Here is a 24,908-nt window from a genome sequence, read left to right as displayed (position 1 = left end):
ATCTTCTTAAGCTTCAGTTAATCTTATTACACGTATTGTGATCTTCATTGAGTTATGCAAGCCAATTTCTGTATTTGTTTCAGAAAGTGCAATATACTTTGTTTAAAGATTTCTTATGACATGCTATGGAGTATTGCAGACGTTACAGACGAAAACCCCAATTGCATCCATGTAAGGATTGAAACTAACAATTAAAAGCACATGATTAATATCTTGATTCAGTTGTAGATCATGATTGGTCTATCTGCCCTATGACATTATTCAGCCAACAGATCCCAGACGGTATTTTCCACCTACCAACTATTTATATAATTAAAAAATAAATGGGGAAAATTATTCTCGTATATTTCAAAAGTGTGACCTTGCTAGGTAATCCCAAGATGCCATTATTTGTAGTAGAAGAGGCATATATAGATGTGAATAGCATTGTAATTGACATTTTAGATCTTCTACTTTTGAAGATTCTATACGCATGCAAAATATTGTTCCTCTAGAATTGTAAGCGCTGAAGTTCGTCTCAAGAAAAGACTCCTCTAGGAGTATTTCATGGGGGGTTTTTGAGTGAATGAGTAATCACAGTGCTTTTGTCATCCTCTGTGCTTGGCCTCATTTCTTCAGTCAGAAAATTGTAATCTTTATATAAGAACAGAGTGGTTGCCCACCCACATCTTCCAACAGAGTGGGAGGTTTTTACCTTTTTTTTTTTTTAAATGCCATCCAGTCCATGTACTGAATACCAAAAACTTCTCTACAGAGTTCTGTCGTGTCTCAGAGGTTCGCTTTCTGACCTTTCCAGTGGTCCTTTGAGCAACACCCTTTGAGTGTGATAAAACAAAGTTCTGTAAGTAAGAAACTCTCTCCCTCTACAAATGACTGAACCTGACCAGAAAATTTCAAAATGTTCCAGTTAAGCCTCAGTAGATGTATCTCCACAGGCAAACAGAAGGAATAGATTTTTACATACTAAAAAAAGATGCACACATCCTTGCTGAACTTCTAGAAGGTACCATTATCATCTTTAATGAACTCTTTCAGGATTTTTCCTTTTTTTTTTCCATGCTATGTATTTGTCTAAGTTACAGATTAAAAGAAAAACAAAACAAAACAAAAAATCCACCACAACAATAACAAAAAACCATAAAACTTCAAACATGCTCTGTGTTCATGCTTTAACAGGTAAATTTTACAGTACTGTGATTTTTATATCTATTCACAGTAGTCTAAGCTAAAAAATACCCAATTTTTTTTTCATTTTTTGAGCTTAGTTGTTCATCATCCTGGATTACAAACCAAGAAATTCAGTTTTAACAGTATTATCACTTATCTCTGTATTTAAGAGTTAAGGCTGTCTAATCTTTATTTGTGAGAAAAATAGTTGAAATACCACACAAACCTTAAAACATTTTAGGAATCATTCTAATAATGTTTTGGAAGAAAGGTGCATGACCCCTGTAAGTGACTGACAATCATTTGACTTCTAAATTTTCCTTCATAGCTTTCTGAATAGTCCTGATGAAATTTTCATCCATCAAGTCTGTACAGAATAGGTCCTGGAGCAAATTGTCTTACAAGCTGTATCACACTTTCTCTTGAAGAGGAGTACCCAGGAGTAATATGTGGATTACCTCTCTTGAGTAAAATAAGGCATGAAACAAACTGTCAGCACAGGCACAATTAAGCATCCCCACATTCTTCAAAGTAATTAAAACTCAGAAAAAATATTCCTTTTACTTGTTCTTTAGCTAGGCTACAGTAACACTGTTTAAACCACAGGATTTACATTAGTATGACTGAGAACAGACTAAGATGTTCCTAAATCAACTTGCTCTATCTCTGCTTCTTAAAAAATTAGCATTTTGATTTCTTTAAACTCCAAAGATTGAAGTATCAGAAGTATAATATTAGTCCTTATGAAGATGCTTAGCAAAAAATGTCCTAATTTTGGACCTTCAGTAAGAAAATTATAAGAGAAGAAAAAAGACAGATGAAGGAAATTATTAATGGCTAATCACGATAGAGCTACTGAGATTTGCAAATGCTTTTGCCTATGTACAAGTCTGTACTTTGATGTCTGAGCTGTCCAGACTGAAAAGAGGGGGTTTACTGCAGATGGGAAACTTTTCTTTCATTACAATTAAATTACTTTGTATATTAATATTAAGGTGAATTTTATTGACCTTGCAGAAGCAATGGCAAAAATGCTGAGACTGGGAAAAATGTAGGAAATAGATTAGGTTATATATTAAATTTATGTAACTTCAGGATTATCTGAGACTTTCCTTCTTTCATAATCAAATTTAATTTATATCTTTTTATCTGTCAGAAGGTAACTTCTTTGAAGCATAACTTCATTTTAGGCCATCTAACATGAATATCAGAAAGACATATTTAGCTGGTTTTCCCTCACAAGCATTTTTCACTTAAACTGGTTTTAAACATAAAAACAATTAGAAATTAAGTGAGCATTACATTTATAGACACTTTCTCCCACAAAGGTGCATAAGGGAAACTATACTATAAAACATCCAGTCATTTGTTTTAGATGTTTAGAATGAGTTCTTTGATATTCAGTGGAGAAGCGGTGTAATTTATGAAAGAAAATGCAAAAAAAATGTGATAAAGAGACTCTAAGTTGGATGTTCTGGATTTAGACAAGAGGGATTTACATTAATTTATGGAATGAAGTAGATTTTTTTGGTGGTTTGATGCCCAAATTAGTGAAATTCCTGGAAGTCCCGAGAAGGTCATGCTGGAGGATCTCCATCTCAGATGTTCTCACCACCTGGATACAGAACAAAAGTCTCCCTTGCTGTAAAATAGACAAACATAAATTATAATCCTGATAGCAGCCTGTTACAGGTTTCCGGTGTTTTCTGGAGTCTGGCAGAATCGCATTTTAGGATTACATCCTCACTTTTAGTGGGGAGTAACATGCCACCACTTTAGGTCAGTGTTACAAAGTGTATCAGCACCTAGTTTTATGTGCTACAATTTGTCCCTGTTGATATCTAAATCTTCTCATGGATTATATGATGATTCTAAATGATATAGGTATTGTAAATGAACCCCTAATTTCCTTTGAGATGAAGGAAAATCTCTGTTAATGATTAAGCCAACTGCCTTTGTTGGTTTTTTTCGGTTAGTAATCAAAAAAATTATGGTATATAACTTCTTTCAGAAGGCTCAGTAGTAGAATAAAACACAACCTGCAAAGTAAATAAAATGGGAGGGAGTTTAGACAAAGCTTGTATTTGTTAGCAATACTGAAAGATGGGTGGTGAGTTAACTGAGAACATTTTGCAGAGAAGGACTTAGGTGGATGGGAAATTAGACATGAGCCAGTGATGTGTGTTTGCAGCCCAAAAGCCAAGCATATCCTGGGCTCCATCGCAATAAGCATGGCCAGCAAGTCAAGGGGGGGGGTGTGTGTCATTCTGCCCCTCTTCTCTGTTCTTGTGAGACCCTACTTGGAGTGCTGCTTCCAGCTTGGGGGTCCTCAGTACAAGAAAAACATGCACCTGTTGGACTGGGTCCAGAGGAGGGGCACAGAAATGATCAGAGGAATGGAACACTTCTCCTATGGAGACAGGCTGAGGGAGGTGGGGTTGTCCAGCTTGGAGAAGACTCTGGGGACACCTTGTTGTGACCTTCAAGTATATAAAGGGGGTTTATAAAAGAGGCAAAAACTGTTTACCAGGGCCCTTTGTCACAGGAAAAGGGACACTGGTTTTAAACTGGAAGATATTAGATTTAGATTGGCTGTAAGAAAGAAATGTTTTATAACAAGGATGGTGAGGCACTGGAACATGTTTCCCAGAGAAGTTATGGATGCCCTACACCTGGAAGTGTTCCAGCTCCAGGTTGGATGGGATTTGAGCAACCTGGTCTAGTGGAAGGTGTCCTTGACCATAGAGTGGGGTTGGAACTAGATGACTCTTAAAGAGCCCTTCCAACCAAAACCATTCTATGACTCTGTGGTGTGATCAATAATCATCTGACAGTGATTATTTAAGGGTTCAACACACAAACTGCAAATATGTCTGTGCTGTGTCAGTGTTCTGGGAACAGTTGCCTATTCAGGCAAAGGTGTTTTACAGTTATAGAAGTAGAAATGTTTTTCTCCTTCAGCGCTTGTTTCTTCTGTACCTTGGATTAGGAGATTCAGGCAGCCACATTTCACTCACTTCACCCAGTGTTTTGTCTTGAACAGATAGTCAGTAGCTCTGTGCCATGAAAATTCCACTTTCTTATTCGTTTCTTACCTTGGGATTGAGATTCAGTTCCTGAAGCAACATCAGAATGTCACATGTATAGTATTGTGTAGCAAGAGTCTGAGAACTGCTGAGAACTGCTATTTAAAAAAAAAAAAATTGCAAGTATCATTACATATCATACAACTGTTCATTTCTATGTTTATGTCAGGAATTGACTGAATAGACAAAAGAACTGTGAATCCACATGCTTGAGTCTACCAGCAAGACTAGCCTCCAATTTACCCACAAATCACAAACTAGCATGTATTTGTTTTACACTAGCACATATTTATTTTTCTTAAATTTAGTTAAACTGAACTGAAAATTCCTATCTCCTATAACTCCTGGCTCATAACAATCTCACTAACAGCATATAGATCACCAGTAAGTTACCAGGTCAGAACCAGTCACTTTCACTAGTGGGGAATTTTGGAATAGTTCCTTGTCTCTGCACCAGGGCTTGATCCAGTTCCTTCCAAGGCCTTTTCAGACTGGTATCTCAAAAACACAAGGAGCACCATCTATTCAGTTCATGCACACAGGTCAAATACTACCTTTACTGTTTGCTCTCTTGGCAATAATTCAAATAACTCAGGAGTCTTGCACATTTAATCCTAACATATATTAAAATGTAAGAGAACCTGGAAAAAGTCTGGACTTTCAAGTATTTTTCTTGAATTAATTGAGTCTTGAACTGACCAAGTATGAGACTGTTGAGTTGACTGTAATGGATATTGATCCATGGATTTAAAGAGTAATCCAGCCAATCTGAAATGTTACCAACACTGACTTGAACAGTGGTTGAATTGCATTTTTTGGTTTTGAGTTCATGTCTCATAGTACATAGCAAAAGAAATTGCTGCACACTCTCAATGTCTTTCCCAAAGAGCAATATTAACCTGGTGATGCCTTTTTTAAAAACCATTTTTAGTGGCTGCAATATTAACTTTTATAGTCTTATTGAGATTCTGATTTACATGTAGAAGAGGACAGTTTGTGAAATAGAATATTACTCAATAAAATGTTATCCTTTCCCAGGAAGAAGTCCAATTGAAAGAATCAGAATATTTGCCAAACCTCTCTACTATCCCTACAAATAAAGAGGCTAAAATTCAACCTGACATTGTTTAAACTGTCTTTAATATGAAATCACAACCTTGTTTTCTGCTATTACCTTCTACTAAGGGTCTGCCATCTACTACCCTTGGCAGCACAAGTTTAATCAATGCCATCAAAATTTAAAGCAGAAAATACCAGCAAAGGTAATTTCTCACATGAGCAACTTCCACAATACCAAAGGTAAAAAAAGGACATAAGGGAGTAGAAAATAAGTACTGAAAGCACTTGTAGCTAGGCTGTTGATCCCCTCATACTGTACCTCCGTTATTTTTAGGAGTGGGAATTTCAGTTTTAAGAATTGAACAGATATACTTCCTGTCACAAGGGATCCTTAAGCAATGAATCAGGCCTGTGCACTGTCAGTAGTCCTTATCCTCTCTGTTGTTTTTCAGAAAGCTGTCTATATTTTATACGTGCTCCCTTAAGCTAGAAACAGCCTTACTACTAATGCCTAAATATCACTCCTTAAAGAAATGAGTCAAGATAAACAGCAGCATTATAAACCTAAGTATTATCAGCTTACTCTCTAAACTTTGAGAAGTATTTTTTATCTATCCCTGATTGGCCTCACACTCTCATTTCCCACCTGGCTCTCCAGTAATAATTGAAGCAATTAGTTCTGCCTTCCTGAGGTATTTGCTGGTATAATCCAACTGCTTTTCCTAAAAAGAAGCAGAAGGAATTTAAATAAGAATAAAGACTGCATCCAGAGATAGAAACACAAAAGGAAAAAAGGACAAGCTAATATTCTGTGTTCTTGTATCACAAACTTTTATCCCAAACTTGTATCACAAACAACATTGATTTACATTGTTACAAATCAGCCTGTTCCTGAATTGTCACTATAAAGTGTCATCAAAAGCAAAGTAAATAATCCAGAGAGACTGACTATGATTAACTAGTGGCTAGCCAAGAGCTTCTGCCACTGTTGTATGAAGTGTGACTAAAAGGCTATTAGCCCTTAAATTATCTGTCAAGAAAATTCTAAAAAAAAAATTATTTTTTTAAGCTTCCATTTAAAAAATTTCACTTTTCCCATGGGATTTCTTGAAAATCAAAAAATATTAAGATGAACAAAACAAGGAAAAAGCTGAAAAGCACACGTATTTCATCTTGAAATCAAAATATTGAAATGATACTTCAATAACAACTTGGAAAGATAATTTGTTTGCCTAATATTCTTGTTAATCTTTATTGACCTTACTCTTGAATGCATTTCCACTAACATAAAGCTGCTTGGGACTTTCAGGAGGTTTCTTCTGGTGACTTCTTGGAGATATAATTGGCTCAGTGTGTTTGGACTGGGAATTGGCATGCTGGTAATTCCATCAAAAATCTGGCAAAGCCACATGGTTTCATTTCTAGGGAAGAAAAGAAAGAGTTTTGGTAGAATTATGTAATCTGTGTCTTTTAAAAAGATGTGGTTATGAGGGAAGTCTGATTTGATACTAACTGGCACATTTAGTATAAATACCAGTTAATAATGAAGATCATCAACACTGGAAAACAAACAGAGGGATCCCCCCACCAAAACTGGAGTGAAGGTGAAGATGCTGGAATGTGTGATTAACTGAACCTGAGCCATGTCTGGTGTAAGTCTGAAGAAAGGCTGCTTCACCTAGTGAGTAATTTATAATCACCTTGAAATAGAGTGACTTTTCATGACCAATGTTCATTTAGGATCGGTAAAAGTCAGGTTGACGCATTAATATGATAGAAGGTGAATTGCTAAATCCTAAATGATTTCCTCCCTGTGATGAAAATGAAACTAGGAGGTACCGAGTAGGGTTTTTAAATGTCAGCTTCCTGGATACTTCAAGTGATCTCCTCCATTTAGCAGTGGGATTAGGACCTGGAATTGTGGGCATACTCCAAGGAAAAAATAAAGTAAGTAAAATAGATCTGTTTTCAAGTCAATAATGTTCAGTACTCAAATATATATAAGCTATTCTGTAGTAGGAATGGCGTTAAGGGGCCTTCAAGGGGTCATGCTAATGATTCACAGGACAATATTGATCCTAAAAGGCTTTTGTTAACTTGCACCAAAAAATTCCAAGTGGTGATATAGACTTTAAAGCTTCATTAGTCTGTTCTAGTGCTTGATTATCCTTAACAGGAATATGTTTTCCTAAGTTCTAGCCTAGTTTCTTACTGAAATTAGTACTCAAGGACAGAAATAAGAATACAAAAGCCAAGATCTTCCCTTTACAAACATAGCATTATTTTATCAAGCACTTCTTATAAATAGATTATTCTAAGCTTGCCTACAAATGATAACACAGCCATTCCTATAAACAGTTCTGTAATAGAGCTCCACTTTTGATGTATATATTTGAAATGTCAAAAAAACCCTCAAGAATGTCATAACCTTTTTCTATACTTAACAGTCCTTTGTAGCTCCTCAATGTCTTGTTTCTTAATTTTCTTTTTTTTTTAATGATAATTTATAACTAACTTAATTAGAACTTAAACTATATTGATGGGCAGTTTTTGTTTGCTCTTATATGTTCCCATATAATCTCTTTTCTTTAAACTCATATTCAAACAGTTATCTTGGAATGCTGTTTACATGCAGATGAATCTAGAGCATTTCCAGGTGGGATCACATGGCAAGCTAAAATTAAACTTCAGCTGATCTTTAATTTAGCACGTAAAACTGCTCAAATTTATTGGACTGTAAATTGCATTTCCAAACAGAAGCTTTTGGAAATCAGTGCATAAGAATGAATATAAGTCTTTCCTATGATGAAAATGCCTAGATACATCGAAGTCTCGTAGTAGAGAGTCTACTTTCATATCTATACTTAGAACCTTGTGTTTTGTACCTACTTTATGTTCAGATTAATAAGTTTTCCATAATGCTCCATGTTCATTATTTCATCCTATGAGAGTAGTTTTACAGGCTTGCAGCTGTAACAAAATATGTTATTCACTGCAGCAGTATGTGAGTAATATTTTGTCTGTTAAGGGAAAAATTCAGTCTGTGTTTTTCTCATAAAGAATTCCTAGCAGTTTGCCCAGTGTAGACATTTGTAATTACTTAAGGCTATTATATGTTCTCTTCCCTTCTGTGTATTATTTATTCTGATATTACCAGGCTATAACTGGGAGGGAATAAAATGGACAGAAGATTAAACAAATCTAGTGGCAGAAAGTGATGTGCTGTGTGAGAAGAAGATGATGCAGTTAATTTATCCTTATCTGCAAAAGGATTTGGGGTCTTTAAACATAGGTGTATCCTGTTGTTTTAAGTACTCTATTTTTCTGCCTCAATCCACTTGCTGTTCCAGAAACTCATGGGTATCCCACAGATTCTTAATCCCATCTGCCATTCCAGATCAGATACTTCAGTTTCACTAACACATCTTAAATGACCCCAGACCCACATGTAAATAGGCATAAAACCAATTCCTCCTACACCAAGACAGTACTCAGGTTTTCCTTCACTGTCAGCTACCTGGAGTGCCAGTCCTTTTCCACTATCTGTTAAGAACCTAAAGATTATAATGAAAATTTACAGCATTTATTCCTTATCTAAAATTTAGGTGGATGATCTCAGATAGGATTAGTCCTACCAAATGGCCCCAGGTTTGCTTGTGTGTTATTGCCATCCATTGCGGAGGTCTTAATTTTCTGAAACATCCTTTGGTATGCTTTCTTTCTGTCATATTTTATTTTTTTAATATTTCTTTAGATTTTTTTGTCTGCCACATGTACTTTGTGTTCTGACTTGTGATGTGATAATAACTTAATGTGACTGGATTTACATCCCTTGGAAAATGCACAAAGCTTTTGGAGACCAGCTGGGTCAAACATCTGATATATACATCTGCCTTCTGTACCTAGAAGTCCACGTATTTTTCAGAAACCTGATAACATATTGCCTAAGAGGATTAGTTAGTTTGTGTGATTTACTAGAAAAAGTCCCATAAGTAGCTTGCATCAATGTCTGCTGAATATGATATGGATTCTTACTGTTTCTTTCTGCTGCTCATCTAACATCTACAACATTTATTCACCAGCATCCTGGTTGCCTGTGTCTGGCTGAGTGCTCAGCTTAGAAACATATTCATATTCATGGAACATTCTGTTACTTTCTTGAAGAAATTGGATTCTCATTGATCTGAATGCAATTATTTGCCTTTTGTATAAACTATGCAGTTCCGACTGGTCTGACTATCTGAGTTCTTTATTTCTTGGCAAGCAAATGAGAGAAAAAGGAGTCTTTCCATCTTGTCTCTGGACATTTGAGAGAGTAACAAGCAAAGACAGNATTGTTTTTTAGTCTGTTTGGTGTTTTGTTTATATTTTGAAGCAGTATGCAAAGTCTCTGACTTTATAGATATATATTTTCTGTGCTATTTTTATGCATGAAGAAGTGAAGCCTACTCTGTATCTGAGTATTTTCCTTCCTACTCAGTGTATTCTTTTCAAACAGATCCATAAAGCAAGGTTATCTAAATTTCAAACAGGTCCATAAAGCAAGGTTATCTAAATTCCTGTAAAATTGTAATACAGCTTGTTACAATTCAGAAACTACACAGTATAACAATAGGTTTTTTAAGCCCGTGATAAATTTGTACATGAAATCTTCCCCTTCCAAAAAAAGGAAACTGAGCGGTGTTAGAAGGAGAAGGAAAGAAAAATTACATGAGAATTTTTTTTCTTGGTGGTGAACATTTTAGGCTCAAAAAGAGCTTTCACAGTGAAAGAGAAACAGAATCTGAGAAGCAAAGCCTAGGAGCTGCTCTTTCCCTCTCCTATCAAACACACCTTACCCAGGTGTTGTTCCATTGACTAAAGGAGCTACTGCAGATTTACAAAATTATACAAAGAAAATGACACATGAAAGAGTCTCAGCTTACCTTCAGAAAATAACATTTGGGGGTACTTGTGAAAATCCTGCAACATGAGAATGATTTTTACAATTTATCTTCAGCAGTGGAGACAGTGCAAAAGCATACTGAAACCAGAAAAGCACCAACATGAGTGAGACTAAGCCAGTCTTCCTAACATTTCTCATTCTCTGGACAAAATCCAGTAACTAATGTGTCATTGTACACTGGTTTTTTTCCCAGTCTCTTGGAATTGTCTTGTTGAATCTACCTTGTTGTATGCAAGTACAGATTATAAAGAAGGAGGAAAGATATAGAGGCCATAACTTCTGCATCATTTTAGGGGTGTGACTTCTCACATTATAAGGGAAAGACCACTCTGAAATCAAAGCTGCATCAAATATAATATGACAAATCAATTCCCTCTTTATTGGCAGCATCTACTGCCCTCACATTACTTGTTCTGAGTCAAATTCCAAAATTAAATACTGCAGGTTTCTTGTTGAACAAAGCTGAGTAATTTTTTTCAAGTACAATTTTCTGCCACTGGCTAAAGATCCTACATTGAAGACAGCTTGAAAAATGGATATAATAGGAAGTGATGCAAATCCTGGGAGAAAGGACACACACATACACACACATACACAAACCACAAACACATCCTTTCTTCCCTGCCGCTCTCCAGGATCAACTGAATATGTGGGTGTATATTTAAAACATTTACCAAAAGTAATAATTATTCTGATTTCTGCTATAATTTTGAGCAGAAAGTTCTTTCTTAGGAATATTATTTCTATTATGATCATAGAGTAAACCAAAAAGAGAGATCAGATCTTTTGGGATGCATTTTGTGAATATATCTACATGATTATTTTTTTTGTTAATAATCCCGATTACACAATAGCAGATTGTAATCATAAGGGTCAATGTAAAAAAAAAAAATAAAAATCAGAACATATTTCTTCAAAAATTACAAATTTTGATGAACCTTTAAATATTTAATAAAAACAATCCCAACAAAACTTAGGATGGAATGTGTAAAATTGACATCTTCCTTAGTTTCTTAATGAATCATTTGAATGAATAGCCTGATCTTTATACTACAGTTTCCCATAAGAAATTGAGATTTCCGATATATTCTCAACTGACTGAAATGCTTTGAGGCTTGTGTACCTTTTTGATGGTACAAAGTTAGCTTTAATGGATAGCAGAAGAACTTCAAGGTTCCTGCATTTTGACATTAGAGTAAGTACAAAAGACAGAGATTCTATCTGGAAAATACAGTTAACGCAAACTGTGCATTCGGTCCTTCTAAATATCCAGATGACTTTTAAATATCTCCAGTGAGGGAGACTCCACAACCTCTCTGGGTGATCTGTTCCAGTGCTTGCTCACCTGCACAGTAAAGAAGTTCTTCCTCATGTTCAGATGAAACTTCCTGAGCATCAGTTTCTGCCTGTTGCCTCTTGTCCTACTGCTCAACACCACTGAGAAGAGCCTGGATCCATCCTATTGACATTCTCTATTCAGATACTTACAGACATTGACTAAGTCCCCTCTCAGTCGTCTCTTCTCAAGGCTGAATAGGCTCAATTCTCTCAGCCTTTCCTACTGAGAGATGCTCCAGGCCCTTCATCACCTCTGTAGCCTCTGCTGGTCCTGGTCCAGGAAGTCCATGTCTCTCTTGTACTGAGGAGACCAGGACTGGACACAGCACTCCACAGCAGCCTCACTAGGGCTGAGTAGAGGGGCCAGATCACCTCCCTTAACCTACTGGCAATGCTCTTCCCAATGCACCGCAGGGATAGCATTGGCCTTCTTGGCACAACAACACATGGACAGTTCATGGAGAGCTTGTTGTCCCCCAGGACCCTCAGGCACTTTTCTGCAGAGCTGCTTTCCAGCAGGTCAACCCCCAACCTGCATGGGATTATTCTCTTCCAGGATCAAGAGCCTGCATATGCCTGTGTTGAATTTTAGACAGTTCTCTGCCCACCTCTCCAACCTCTCCAGGTCCTTCTGAAGGGCTGCACAGAACTCTACTTCATCAGCTGCTCCTCTCAGCTTTGTGTTGTTGTCAAACTTGCTGAGGAAGTATCCACCCCATCATCCAGGTCATGGATGAATAAATTGAACAAGATTGGACCCATCATCAACCTTTGTGGGACATCACTAGTTACAGGTCTCCAACTAGACTCTGTACCCCTGATCAAAACCCCTCGAGCTCTTCTGTTCAGCTAGTTCTTCATCCACCTCATTGTCCACTTGTCCAGCTCACACTTGCTGGTGAGGTTATCATGGGCACAGCATCAAAAGCCTTGCTGAAGTCCAAGTAAACAACACCCAGTGCTCTCCCTCACCTATCCAGACAGTTATCTCATCATAAAAGGCAATCAGGTTAAGCATGATTTCCCTTTGGTGAATCCATGCTATCTACTCCTGATGACCTTTTTGTTTTCCACATGGCTAGTGATGGCCTCCATGATAAACCATTCCATCACCTTTCCAGGAATGGCGTTGAGTCTGACTGGCCTGTAGTTTCCTGGGTCCTTCTTCTTGCCCTTTTTGAAGACTAAGATGACATTTCCTTTCTTCCAGTTCTCAGGCATCTCTCTTGACTGCCATGACCTTTCAAAGATGATGGAGAGTGGTCTAACAATGAAGTCTACCGATTCCCTTGGCACTCATGGGTGCATTCCATCAGGACCCATGGACTTATGAATGTCAAGTTTGACTAAAATGTCACTACCCAATCCTCCTCAAGCTGGTGTATCCACCTTTGAGGGAAATTAAGTGGGAAACTGTTCAAGTCGAGCAGAAAGAAGGCTCCTGTTTTTAATATGTTGTAGCCAATGATGGGTCCTCTGGAGACAACTGGACCACATGCAGAAAAGGAACATTTGTATCACAGACCATAATAATTTCAATTTCAAGCACATGCTCTTAAGTTTATGCGATATAGATATGGGTGCCTCAGAGCCAATTGCTTTGATATACTGATTTGTTCCTGTTGTACCAGATTAGTGCTGTGTAGACACAGTAATATATAATAAAGCAATTACCTAAGTAGAAGCTTAAATATCTTGAAAATTCAGTTTTCTACTGACATTTATAATTGCTATATATACAAAATTTAAAACTTAAACTTAAAATATACATACCTTTGTTATTCATACTGTCATCCTGTGATCAGTTTGGTGAGAAAACCCCTTTGTGCCTGAGTCGCACAAAATAAAGGAGATAAATGCATCAGCTGCCGTATTCTACAAGAATCAAATAAGAAAAAAAGATGAACACTGATGAACATTTCATCTCTTTCTACCACACTGCACTGAGGGAAAGTCTCTGATAAAAAGACTATCACGTTCTTTCAAGGAGGAAATAAAGACACACAAAAAGGTCCCACAATATTCCCATTTAATCTTTTCCCCATATTTTTTTCTCATACTAGATTGCTTTTTTCATATTAGCTGAGTCTATCTATAGGGAGGTGCTGTCTAGTGGGGCTTTTTTTATTCATGTCAAAACATATATTTAAAGCTCTTAATGTAAGCAATATTTCTGAGTTATGTTGCAGGCTATCAGGATTATTGAATTTATATATTTATATAGACATATATATTTTTTACTCACTGCATGAATTGAATTAATTGAATTATTATTTCATAAAGCTTTTGGAATTCCAGTGATGCTTGTAACAGGAGAGACTGCCCCCAGTGAGTTAAAGGGAGTTTTGCCATTGGAATTTAGAATTCCCCCATAGTGTCCATTGAGTTCTGCAATAAATTTTGAAATAAATTAATATATTTCATTGTATTGTACAGGAAAAATCACTTCACTACTATATGAATTATAGAAGATTTATACAAGGCCATGACACACATAGATGACGCACAACCGAATAGATGTAGTGGGCCAGATTAATGTTGTGTAACAGTTTAGATCAGGATGTGCTCCATGAAAGTCACTGAAATTTCAGCAGCCTAAGATTGATGTGAGAGAAGAGGGATCACACAATTTGAAAACTTCAAGTACTGTGAAAAATACAGGAGCAGTACTGGAGAATGCAGAAAAATTACTTTTGAAGCATTCAGCTGACTGAGCAACTAAAGTTCTGCTAATGATCCCTGAAGGTGGGAAGTCTGTCCTCTGAGCAACCCTGAGCTCAGACTCAGAAGCTTTTACTCTATTATTTAGAATAGCAACATTTTTGTCCTACTTTACCTATGATCTTTGACTCCCCAGGTATTCACTGGACTGATTCATTGTATTGTATTTATTTTAAATAAGCAGAACTGTATTTCAGAAAGTTGCTTTTACAAATGTAAGGAATCTTTTGCAATGCAAACTTGTTGGAATTCAGATCTCTTGTCTTGTCTTCAGAGAAATATCCAAATCATCTATTTTTTTTCTCCCCTAGTTGGTTTCTGTACTGATGTTGATGTTAAGGGTTTTTTCGTTGTTTGGCTGGTTTTTTTAAATTGCAGTTAGATTGTAAAATGGAAGGTAGGATCTATAAATCATTTAAAGTGGAAAATTTGTGTAATACTGCATGTTAGGAGAAAAAGTGGAGTCAGCAATTTGAAATTAATTTAGATCGCTATAACTTCATAAACTTAAAACTGAGCCCAAGACTTTAGTGCTGATTAGTTCAACAAGCAAATACTCTGTGCTGAGATGAGGTAGGTTTAATAGATGTAGATTCCTAGGATTAGGTCTGCTTCAATGATGTATATGCTTACATTTGGATAAATGCACATGTATGCATACAGATGTGTGAATATATACATACTTATGCACATATGTAAATTATTGAATCTCACACATAAATATACACATACACATATACACTTATATATATTAAGACCTAATAATATTTTGACATACATGTTTGGAAATAAAATCCTAACCTGGGTGCTGAACGAAATGATTCATCCGTTTCTATGGGATTCTCCATTACTCAAAATACCCCTTTAGTTTTGCGAGCTTTTATAGTCTGGACAATAAACATCACTGTTTGTGACTGCAATGGATAGCAAAAAAAGATAAGACCTATGTTTCATAGTGGCTCTGATATAGAAAGGCAATGAATCCTATTAATATTCAGTTTTACAGTTGATTTTCCCATGTTCTTCTAGTTTAATGGTCTTCTTTATTAAATAAATTTACAATAATTTAATGATTAGTGATTTCACTGGAAATTTCTTTTGAATCTTAAATAGAGGATAAGGAGAATTATGGTCTGTTCTTTTAGCTTTTGCAAACAGGACCTGCTTAAATAGTCTTGGCATTCTCTGAATAGTAAAGGTTTTATTTCACTCTCATATTCATTCTGCTTCTATGTTAATTATCTAATTAAAAACTTAGAGTTTTGTCTACTATATAATAAAATCTAATTCAATATCCTTCTACAGCAGGGACCTCTGAAATAGGTAATGCAATCAGAAATTTTATCATGGGAGTTACGGGAGGATCAGCCACTTAAGTAAAAATTTTGAAATGAGTGGAAAGAAATAACCATTGTGAACATACAGTTAATCTGACCTATTTTAGAGATTTATTTGCAAATAAGACAAACCACACTCTAGAAGAGTAATTCCTCAGATAAAGGCACTGATGTTCGGGCAGATGTATTCTAGCAGCAGGGTCTATTTCCAACAGGCGTTAGGTGACAGCCACTGTAAATGTTATTCCATATGCATCAAGAAGTAACTTTTAAGCACATTTAACTTTATTTGACAAAAATGCTAATTTGATTTGGTCTGCAGTTCTAAAACGGGGCTGCTGTGCTCAACAGTAAGTGTAATTACCATTTGGAGTGTTAAGTTCCATAATTATCTTGAACTAACTAAGCACAAGATGGTGTCAATTTGTTTTTTCAGTTTTATTTGTTAGAAAAGGCTCTAATTAGGACATGAAAAATAGAATAGGGGAGAAATTTTGGGTTAACAGTTTACTCAGATACAACATAACCATCTTGAAGTCACAGACATATAACAGTTGCAAAGAACCAGGTTTATTTCATGAAAGATGGACACTGAAGCGAGTCAAAAATCTACATTAAGGACAAATTTGTGCATCTTTAGTTTGCAAATACTAATTCTAATTGCATTTACATAATTTATTATTTTCAGTTCTCCAAATTCAATGTTGCTAACCAGGGTTGTTTTTTTTTTTCAGTTGGCTGGTTGGTTTGGTTTGCTTTGAGGATTTTTGGTTGTTTGTTCGTTTGTTTTTTTTATTAAGGAAAAAAGGATTTTTTCCTGGATTAGTGATTAATTTAGCAATAAAATGGATTTCTCTTTTGGTTCTTCTTGAGGAAAGCCCCACACTATCCTCTCTTTTCTTTACGTTTCAAATCTCACTGGAAAGAGGAAAAAAAAAAACCAACACAGTAGAGATGAAAGACAACCTGTAGAATTCTTCCATAGATTCAGTGATTGACATAAAACTCATTAGAAAGAAGAGAAATTGGAACACTCCTGATTCACTCTATCTGGAGTTACTGATTGCTTCTTAATTGGTTTTGTCTCTCAGAAGAGCTGATGCCTTGAATTTGCTGAAAGAATTTCACCCTCAAAAGTTGCTAGCAGATTGCAGTTTCCCTTGTTGACCTGTAGCAAGCCTGGCAAGAAGCTCTGGATTGCCCAAAGAGAACATATATTCTTTTCTCTAAATCCTATACCTCTATGGAGATAGTGAAAACATCCCTGTTTACTTCACTGTAGTTCACAGAAAGTCATCATAACACACAGAGTCATAATCTCAGTTGTAATCTTCAGGGCAAAAATACAACAGGAAACACATGTAGATTAAATTAAAACATAACACGTACAATTGGTACCTTCCTCCTTTTTTTTAGACATTGTCTCTAGTATTTCTCATAACTGGGTAGCAGGATATACAACAAGATAGTTCTGTCTATCTCAAATTTAAACTGAGGTCTTATATAATATTAGAATTAGCCCTTAGGATAGGTGTGGAAATAACCTGAACAGTTCAGGAAAATTCACTGTCTCATACTTCAGTGATTTGTTCTGGGCTCAAAACTCATCAGTATTTAGACCTTTTGTTTGCTGTTGGTTAATGGAAGGAAAACAAGAATCCTTCATCAGCTGGTAAGGTGGAAGATAAAGAACTTTGGGAGCTGTTAGAGGAAAAAAGACGAAACTGTGGAGAAAAAGGGACAAAGCTGATATGAGAACTGGTCAGAGAGTATAAAATAATTCTCATAATCCACACCATGGGCTGTTTGGAAGCAAAGACCTTGAAAGCGTGGGGAGTGGGCCCAAGGAAATCCACAAGGAAATCGGGCATATGTCTGTCAAAACAAGAGTGAGGAGAAGTATAAATTTGATTGTTTAGATTTTCCTAGCAAAAAGTAACAAGGAATTGAAGTATCCTTGAACTTTGAGGAGCTCCCAGTGGAACGTAGCTGGCAGAAATGATCAAGGCTGTTAAATTTTCTCTTTGATTTCAACCTGAAGGTTTGGACAAAGAAACAGAAGCAAACCTGCTAACTTCTTAGAACTGTCATGCTGTCTTTAGATAAATTTAACATTCAGCTGAGTCCAGCTAACTTCATGAACACCCATTCCCAGTATTAGAAGCCTTTAGGAATCACAACCAACCTTCCATTTATATAATGGTCATACTTGGCCAGTCAGAAAGATGTATCTGATGCATCTGAGCTCTCCAGCTCCCTGCAGCAAAACTAAGCAATGGAGAACTGAGTTTGCATTCATGCTATGGCACTACTGATTTCTATCTCCTCCAGCAAAACTCTGGAATAAACTGGACTTGCTTTCACGTAGAAGTGCTAACTTGTTGATAGCACCACAGATATATTTAAAGCTCTTTTCCTAAGGCAGCTTTTCTCTATTGTTGACAGTAAAATAGACAGTCTATGAAAAGAGATTTTTGTGCCACTATTTTTTTCGAACAGTTGGAGAATAATGCAAGGACCACAAAGCAGATTCAATATTCTTTAGACTTCTTTAAAATGAGCAAAACTAAAAATATGTAATTCATGCCCAAAGCAATTTTAAAAATACTGAAAGTCCTGGCATTGGAAACAATGTCTTTTTTCCCACAAAGCAATAGACTTTTTCATGCCCTTATCTCAAAATATATGGTGTCCACTCAGTTGTGCTCAACAGAACTTGGTTAAAGCACTCATCAAATCAGAATTTTTTTCTGAGAAAGTCACTTGTACAATGAAACCAACAATTTTTCTTTAAAAAATATTAATTTGGAAAATGTCTTTGTGAGCATCATTGCTGCATACTGAGCTGTAAAATTAACTGTACAGGGAGCAGGTCATAAGAAGGATTTATTCCCTTCCACGGGGTGCTTGTGAGGCCCCATCTGGAGCAATGTGTCTGGTTTGGGATATCTGAAGATATTGAGGAGACATCAACATAGTGCCATAGTAAGATGGGTAATGAGCAGTGCAAGTGTCATTGAGGGATTGGGGGTTTCTTTAAATCCTAGGAATGAACTACTTTGTGGATAGCTAACTATCTTATAGGATAGTATGGACAAGATGAAACCAGACTCTTCTTAGAGCTCAGCAGCCAAGTACAGGAAATAGATAACATTCACAAGCTGAAGTAAAGGAAATTCCAACTGAATATAAGGAAAACCAAAAAGCAAAGCAAACCAAACCAACCAATCAGACAAAAACACACAAAAAAAAATTTTGGTTTTCAAAACTCAACAAACAAGCTCTGTAGAGCCTGATCTAATTTGGAAGTTAATCCTGTGATGCATGGGGTTGAACCGAAGACCTCCAGCAGTCTTTTCCTCTCTGAATTATCCTATCAATTGCTTCATAAATCAAAATTCATCATAAACTAGCATTATTGCTGAAAAATGTAATTTTTTCCTTTCCCTCAACCTCATTTCACCCTTCGTGTTGACATAAAGCGTGTGCTTATTCAAGTTGGGTGACTAACCCAAAATGAATACACTGGGGTGGGAAAGGGGGTGAGGTGGCAGTAGGATCATTTCAGCCAATGAGTTCACGAGGCAGCTGTACAAACATCTATGGCTACAACAGGTAGATTCAGGGACACTGTGTGGGAAGAAATAAGTGGGAGCATGAAGATCTTTCAGCATCAGTGCCTGTTTATGCCTTTTAAAGATGAGTAAGAATCAGTGATTAGTTAGAGGTAACAATCTTTTCAGCTAGACTAGTGCCAGGGTTGGTATAATTTTCTTTAAGGGAACATCTCATCAGTAAGAGTTTAAAGCAACAATCTGCTGCAACTGTTCGTTAAACACTCCATAGTATTTTTAATAACCACTGAGTTGGCCAAATTCCTCCCAGGTAACTAGGTTATATTGCTTGAAGTTCCTTGCAACTGCCTACAGTTAATGTATTCCCTACCTTACATATGATAGCAAGACCTCTCATCACAGGCTTAGTAAATAGGGGTTGTTTAAAAAAAAAATATCTTTGTTACATAACGGGAAAAAAAGCTGTATTCTTTCCTGTAGCACATTCTTTGTCTGAGCAGTAGGATGATGGTTTTATGGTAAATCACTGAGGAAAACTCAGCAACCTTTTTTTTGTCATTGCCAATGGCACCGGTTTTTGTCTTTGACAGCAGAGGAGTTAATTCTGCATTTACCAGTGTCTGTTTTCAAAGCATAACAAACAGCTTTCAAAATCAGAAAGTACGCTGCTCAGTGGGGTAGCAGACTTGCCGTATGTTTCTTAAAGCATTCCTGAAAAAAAAAATACTCCTTTGTTGCAGCTTATATGTCACATGGAGAAAGGAAGTAAATTCAGCATGAAGCTTGAAAACTCTTTATTTTGTTATCCTTTTGTGCTTCTCTGAGATAGTTTAGAAAAGTAAAGAAGATTACTTTCATTTTCAACCACTGTCTTTAACTGTAGTTGTCTGATCCTTCTGATTAGAAAATCTGCTTTTAATTACTTATATTTTTGTGCAAATAATGATTGTAAACATATAACACAGACCACTAAAAAAAAAACCACCAGATGCACAAAAAAGTACATATCCTATCCCAGACTGCTCAGAATTTAAAAAGAAAATAGGATACATGATAAGTTTTGTTGTTGTCTTGGGTAATATTAGCTTTTTATGCTCCTTAAACCTCAGTTCCTTCTAAACTGAAAATAATGGTAAATTTTAGGTTTTTGCTAGCTACCACTACTATTATTAAGGGGAAAAAAACCCAAAATTTTACAAAGGACAATAAGTGCAAGCCGTTGAAAGTATTTATCACAAAAGGTCTGAGACTGAAATTTTGATTATTTTGATGGAAACTGTGACTATTAACTGACATCATGATGGACTCCTCAGGCTAAATTCTTTCCAATGTAGAGGGCTGTATATGTTGCTCTACTGAACTGTATTGTATGAATTTTATTGCAAAATTGGAAGTTGAGTGCCTTGCACAGGATAATTGAGTGTCTTGTGAGCCATTTCAGAGTCAGGTTTGCAGTCTCCCACATCGGTACAATGTCCTTGGTCAGAGTCATGGACTTGACTGTCTGTATTCTTTCCTGTAGCCAAACCATGTTGGGAAGGAGGAAAGAAAATGTGCAGGAAAGTTAAAATATGTAGATTTCATTGGTGAATAAAGCTTCTCTGCCTTTGGAAGAGCTACCAATAGAGAGATCTTGAGGCTTTAAATACCATTTCTACCTTTATTTTTTTGCTTATGTACTCAGTGATTAATTAATTTTGTTGGGAACTCAGTGAAAAGCTGTTCAAGTCATTAAATAATGTCAAATGCTAATGAGAACTACTGACTAGTCTTGAAATCCTGATTTTTTTTCTCAGTCTTCAGTCATTTAATACTTGGCAATCACATTAAGCAGTTGAACTTATCTCTAAGATTTTCTACAGTTGTTAATATTTTTTCTTAACTAGAATTAAGAGACTTGAATTCTGTAAGAAAATATACATCAGATTGTTTTTCCTAATGGATGCAGAAACACTTTGTTGTACATAAGGTTACTCACAGCATTTAAGTTGCAACCTGATGCTGGTTCTTCTGTGTGATAAAGAAACAGGAGTTTGAGATGATGCTTTATTGTTCTTCACATAGTTATCTCTAGTGATGCTGAGTGTCCCAGCTGGTGTGGCAACTAACCATGGCCTGGCACCAGCTCAGCAAATCATTCTTCATGAACATTACCTTAAGGGACAGTGTATGTTTTTATTTTTGAGCCAATTCCAGTCAGATATTCAGTAGGTATATAGTCTCTCTTTAGGGTTTCTGAAAAGGCAATGCTGTAGAGTTTTTAAGTATTCCTTACATCATTCTAGACTATTTTTTGGTGACTGTTTGGTGGAAAGCATCTTTCTTCAGTTCATGTAAACTTGAACTGAGGGTTTAATAAATCTGTATATCAGATTTTTATTCAATCCTCTCTAACTCAGGAAAAGCTTTCTGAGTAAGTTCCAAATTCAGAAGAACATATGATCTGTCTTCCTAAAATCTGTCTCCATTTTTAGTTTAAAAAAACCACCTCTTACTTTCTGTTCTAAATCAATTAAAACTTTAAAGAGAGCCTGTGTAATTCCTGCAGATAGTGGAATAATATTCATGAACAATGATCTCAAATACGTTTGCTATACTTTATTACAAATTTATAAGTATACAACAGTAATAGCTTTTTAAAAATGTCCCAGGTACTTTACATTTCAAAATCCACCAGACAAATTTTAAATCACATTATGCAAAGAATCCGTGTTGTACTTTCAGTTTGTGAGGTCTTGCAAAACCCTACTTTCAATTCCCATATGCACAGACTTGATTTTTAAATGTAAATTATGAGCAAGACTTCAACAGTCATCTTCAAGATTCTTGAAAAAATCATGAGTGTTGGCCTCAGTGCATAAAGTCTATGAGGCATTAACTCTCAAAGCAAGAGAGTAAACTTTTCTAGTTGCCAGAAAGTAAATCTACAGGAGCTGTCAGAGCATTAGCTCACTGTGAGCTAATACTCCTTTGTATTCATTATTGAAAAGGTTCAGTTAATTATACAAGTTCTACTGCATGCATACTGCCCAGGAGCAGAAAAAGATTTCCAGGGAGTTGCAAAATAGTTGGTTTTTTTTTTATATCTACAGATAGATGGTATATGCTTCAGTGACTTTAGAAAATATAGGGGAAGTTTCTAAGCCTGATAGATTTAAACACCAACATATGGGTATTTTTTTATTCACCTTTTCTGGTGCACATAATTTTGAGAAAACTGTCATGAGGAAAGTTTCCCAGTTGTGGGTAGAACTGATGTCAAATCTAGGTGAAGGCCAAGGGATCATAGCCTCAGAACCCCTTACTTGGGAAAGACTCTCAGGCCCTAAAGCAGGGGATTGAGAAGTACCAGGAACAGATCTCAACATCTGAGATGTGAGATTTCCAGGAATCAACCTCCGACTTTTTTTGTCTTAAAGGTTCTAAATAAATGTTTTAGATCATACTGAAATTTTTCAGTCTTGCACTATGAAACTTTTTCCCTCGAATCTCTGCTACCAACATATCACATTCTCCCATTACTGAACATTAGGTCCTTCTGTTGTTCTAAAATCCATAATTCCCAGCTCTCCTTTCTCTATGAGAGGACTTCCACCATCTCTCCCATTCCCCATGAAAGTTCAAAAGCTCAGAAACATTTTTGGCATTTTAACCCCAATAGAAGATTGAGACCTCTTCTGTAGTGTCATTTCATCCACTTGGAACATGGATTTATAATTTTGAGCTTTGCCATTGTTTTTTTATGTAATATATGATTCCATTTACTTAACTGATTTCTTAACCAGTTCATGAACACTGTAAATAGGAGCACATTTTCCCTTTCTCTTTTTCTTTCTATCATTTCAGTCTTCATCACAAGGCTCTATGAATGCATTTACATAAGTGCTGTTGTCCCTGTACTTTTTCATCTGTTCTAGGTTTTTATGTGATATTTTTTTATTCAAACATATCTCCATGGACTTTAATCATACACCTCAGTTCAATAGTGCAATGAAATACCAACTTTAGGATATGTCTGTTATAGCAGTCTGAGGAAATCATCATTGCATGAAATGAAAAATAATGGCACTACTGAGTGCTGAATGAGGTGGAAAATGTAAAATATGCATTTCACTGAGAAGCAGGTGGATTCCTGGTGGAAGGCTACAAACTTTTTAAAAAAAATTAAACAAAGAAAAGAAAAGAAATCAAACAAAAACCCCCCACACAACCACTTAACAGAAGACTCTGGGCAGGAGCTGAAAGGTAAATTGATATTTCTCCAGACTGGTAACTTTAGGAACCATGTCCACATTACTGTGAGGATGCCTGCTTCCAGGAATCAGTCCTCCAGGGACAGTAGAACTTTTACTTCTGCATAATACTGTGGAATACTCTGCAGAACATTTCTTTCTGTTCATCTGTCCTGAGCAAAATTTGGATCAACCCATTTTTCTAGTTTTGACTGAGCTGATTCTATGTTTATCCTGATTAATGGAAACGATCATCCCTTATTGCTCTGTTGGACAGATTACATAGGTAGTTGAATACCAGTAGTGATTACAAGTATTCATTTTTATGCTAAAATTTCCTAGGTTCTCTACAGCCAGACACAAAATACTCTGGTGGTCCTGGAAGACAGATTAGATTTTCTTTCATATATTAGTCACAATGAGCTTTCTTAGAAATATCACAGCTTTTACTGTCACACTGAATAGGCAATGTCTCATACTCTTATACTTAGTAGTCTTATTAGCAACAATTATTTCACTAATCATTCTTATTTAATGAGAGAGAAATAGCGTCCCAGCAGTGGTCTGCTACCACTGTAACACAACCATGTAAAAGAAAATCTATTAATATAATAGCATACCTGTCTTCCACATGAACAGTCAGTGCAGAAGCATCTGCTCTGGTACCCAAGCTGTGCAGCACACACGGCTGTGCTCTCCAGTGTGTAGCTCCAGGGAGGTATGAGCAAGACTTTAAGCATATTTCACTGAAGAGCTTCAGAGCTGCAGTATAAATCTGAGGGAGAATCTGGAAATCATGATGTGAGGAGTGAATAGGCACGTTCTTACCAAAAAATGTCATCTCCAGCTATCATGATAGTGTGCCTACTAGGTTTACAGCACAAAAGAGTGCTAACATATTGTGTTAGCTTGAGTAAGTGTATGGATGTATTTGTGTATACAAATGCCATCTTCCACCTCCTTCTCAAAGAAAGCCTTATAGAGTTACATATGCCACCATGTGTTAAGTAATTTTTTTTATGGGCTATAAATGACTTGGCCAAGCTGTGAAATGAAACAGCTTGTTCCACTGCACTAACACTGCAGGCTCAGATCTTATTGTCTGTGAAGTAAATGTGTGATGAGTCACTTTCTAAACGAAAACACATCATAAGTGTTCTTGCACCAAGTCCTGTTCACTGTGTATACATCCTTGTGATAGGACAGCTTTAGGACAAAGAGAAATTATCAAAATATAGTATTATTTGCAGTCATAAATCAGAAAAGATCAGTATTTTTTCAGTCTGATTACCTCTTTTTAAAACTTTTGCATATTTAGTAAAAATAGGCCTGTATTAGTTGTGTAGGTAACATCTACTCCTGAAGTTAGCACTTTATCCTTGAACTGTTTTTCTATTTATGTTTCTAATGATATAAATTCTTAAAGACCTGCATCTACTTTTATCCAT

General features: G+C 36.2%; 1 protein-coding gene and 1 long non-coding RNA gene across 10 annotated transcripts in view; one reads left to right on the top strand and one right to left on the bottom strand.

The window, feature by feature from the left end:
- Window positions 1–24,908, top strand: part of LOC108507326 (protein piccolo) — a 181,850-nt gene that overhangs the window by 135,727 nt on the left and 21,215 nt on the right. The gene's annotated exons all lie outside the window — the stretch shown is intronic.
- On the bottom strand, window positions 708–24,364 carry LOC108507328. 4 transcript variants are annotated; one of them, XR_001878087.1, is made up of 7 exons: window positions 24,081–24,364; window positions 13,369–13,470; window positions 10,238–10,335; window positions 6,572–6,733; window positions 5,959–6,034; window positions 4,263–4,338; window positions 708–815 (listed from the first exon to the last, which is right to left on the bottom strand). It is a non-coding gene; the product is annotated as an uncharacterized LOC108507328 (long non-coding RNA). The 4 variants fall into 4 exon arrangements; XR_001878084.1 differs by having other exon boundaries at window positions 710–815; window positions 4,263–4,341; XR_001878086.1 differs by having other exon boundaries at window positions 710–815; window positions 4,263–4,341; window positions 10,238–10,274.

The sequence above is a fragment of the Lepidothrix coronata genome, unplaced genomic scaffold (assembly GCF_001604755.1).
Source record: "Lepidothrix coronata isolate B3197 unplaced genomic scaffold, Lepidothrix_coronata-1.0 Scaffold251, whole genome shotgun sequence".
Classification (NCBI taxonomy): Eukaryota; Metazoa; Chordata; class Aves; order Passeriformes; family Pipridae; genus Lepidothrix; species Lepidothrix coronata.
This window is presented reverse-complemented; position numbering and strand designations above follow the sequence as displayed.